General features: G+C 36.8%; 1 non-coding gene across 1 annotated transcript; it reads left to right on the forward strand.

Annotated features, from left to right (window-relative positions):
- Nucleotides 1–1,095: 1,095 nt before the first annotated feature.
- On the forward strand, nucleotides 1,096–1,230 carry LOC115072718. The gene has a single exon (XR_003851743.1). It is a non-coding gene; the product is annotated as a U8 small nucleolar RNA (small nucleolar RNA).
- The last annotated feature ends 1,739 nt before the right edge of the window (nucleotides 1,231–2,969 follow it).

Raw genomic sequence — 2,969 nt, forward strand, 5'->3', positions numbered from 1 at the left:
AAGTCATTAAAACAAGTCTAATACTATATCTGTTTATCAAAATAGTTGCATTAGGCTTTCTACCATGGCCTGTGGGATGTCTAGCCTCGGGCTCCTAATCCTGATATTGTCAGGTATGGGTCCTCTCCAATGAAGCAGACTTAAAAGCCAATTAGAAAGCAGTTGGTTACTCCTGTAATACGTGTGCCACTACTGCCCTGGTGGGCAGATCTTCCAGGCCAGTTGCTGTAGCGTGCAGGATTCACAACTGGGTAAGGTTCATGCTGATTTTTTCTTCAGGTATGTTGCATAGCAACTTCCAGTACTAGGAAAGCTAGAAAATAGCGATGAGGCTTTGAAGTCAGCATCAGCATGATTTCTCCGTGTTCATGCTACAGTTCATGTATATAGTGCCTTCACCAATAGGATATTACAGTGAGGTTCTAGTGGGTAACCAAGAGCAGGGACAATGGCCAGTGTTGTTTGACTGTCTGTGGGATGCTAAATCTTCCTGCAGTTAAAACATACCCATACCGCAGATTTGAAATGACAATTTCTTCTCAGAATGTCTTCCTAACCTAAAAATTATCAATTTTGTTCTATCTCCAAGGAAATATCATCCAAAAGAACAGCATAGAAGAACACTTAGCATCCATAAACCATAGCTTTACCTTCCTTAAAGGTAAATATATGAACTAGAATAGCAGGATATTGGAAGTGAAGCATACCTCAGAACAGCCATCTAAAGAAAATATAAATGACTTACGAGATATTACATCCCTTAGAAAATCATAAAATGGTCTGTGAAAAAATCACACAGTAATGAGAATATATTAACTATTTATGAATTATTAGAAAATCAATCTTTTAAATCAAATGTAAAATGTTAATAAACATGCAAAAAAGAGTAAGGAAAGAAGACATTTAGAAAGAGATAAAATACATTGATGGCAAACTGAAGAACATTCCTAATTAAAGATACATAGAGGGGAGAGAAAAAGAATGATTTATCAAAGTATATCAAAGACTTTTCTCATAGTCAAAAAAATTCATAAAGTTTCTCATTGAAAAGATTAACAAAATGCCAAGTAAACATTTGAATTTAAAAATGTTCTGTCATCAGGTGAGATAATCCTTACCTGTTCATCCTTTTGAAGGGCAGATACAAAATGATGACTGGAGTTCACATGATGTGTGATTAGCGCCTCTGAGTAATCAGGACTTGCAACACTCTGGTTTGTCGTATCTGATTCTCTGAAAAAGAAAATAAAAGTAAAAATATTCTAATGTCTACTACACATTCATACATTTTCAGGCAGTAAAATAAAGAGAAAAGATGCAAAGTATCTAAAATTTAAAAATTCTGTGAAGGCCTAAGAATCAATCTGGCATCACTTGTATAAGAATGAATTCTTGGGTCTAAGAAGATGGTTGACCCAGTAGTTAAGAGAAGTTCTGCTCTTGCAGAGGACCCAAGTTCAGTACCCAGTACCCACATAATGGCTCACAACCTGTAACTCCAGGTCCAGAGAGTCTGACTCCCTTTTCTCGCCTCTGAATGTGGTGACATACAGACATAAAAACAGGCATTCACATAATACATACATAAATACAGGCATTCACATAATACATACAAACATAAATACAGGCATTCACATAATACATACAGACAGACATAAATATAAGTAGTCACATAATACATACAGACATAAATACAGGCATTCACATAATACATACATACATACATACATATATACATACATAAATACAAGCATTCACATAATACATACAGACAGACATAAATACAGGCAGTCACATAATACATATATTCATACATACATACATACAGGCATTCACATAATACATACAGACATAAATACAGGCATTCACATAATACATACATATATACATACATACATACAGGCATTCACATAATACATACATACATACATGCATGCATGCATACATAAATATAAGCATTCACATAATACATACAGACATAAATACAGGCATTCACACACATATAATAAAAATGACTTCCCCATCCCATTATTCCCCCTTTCTCATCTATATCACTGCATTCTCTCTTCCTTCCCATAAAGAACCCCAGGAAGGGTTAAATGGAGTGGAGCATGAGAGAGTAGGGCAGAGAAGGAGGAGATAATAACACTAAAGGACTTTTAAAACATCATATAAAAAATCTAATACTGCAGTGCTTCCTAAAATATAGGCATGTAAAACTTTGTGTCTTAACATCAGCCACATTTTATAAAATTTTTGAGCCTCTAAGGAAGTATTTTCCCAATTAGATGTCCTACAACAGCACTCAACATTGTTTAAATGAGTGTTCTAACCCTAGCACACATTAAAAGCCAGCTGTCCTCTGCCAGCCTTGGACCTAGGCCCACTCCAATTCCTCTGCCTCAAATCTCTGAACTAACTTCCTAACCTAGACAAGCTAAACCCCCAGCATACATTGCTAGGTCCCTCCTTGGGTGGTCCCCACCCAAGGGGTCTTCCCCTGGTTCCTGATCTACCTGACAGACCAGTTCACCTAGGACTCTGGTAAGTCAGATCCTGCCCACTGCATCTCTATTCCATTCCTACTACCATGACTGGCCTACCTACTACTCTATCCCACCAACTTCCCAGACCAGCCTAATACCCAGCAAGAACCTGAAACACACACCAGTTTATTTTTCGTATCTGAGCAAAAAGCAACCAAGCTACATACACAATACAAACAGAACCAAAATTCAATTTAATAAAGGCAGAATAGAAGTTCCTACCAGGCACACAACTAACAAAGGACACCCCTCTGCCCAAACAGCAGCACAAAAACAAAAATAATATGAAAAAGCAAGAGAATATGTAACCAACAAAACCCACTAGTCCCACAGAAGTGTACTACAATGAGAAACATCCTGAGGAATCCCAGGATGCAGAATTTAAAGAACAATCATAAACATGATCAAAGAACTTAAAGAAAA

Source organism: Nannospalax galili, unplaced genomic scaffold (assembly GCF_000622305.1).
Source record: "Nannospalax galili isolate Female #2095 unplaced genomic scaffold, S.galili_v1.0 scaffold1483, whole genome shotgun sequence".
Classification (NCBI taxonomy): domain Eukaryota; kingdom Metazoa; phylum Chordata; class Mammalia; order Rodentia; family Spalacidae; genus Nannospalax; species Nannospalax galili.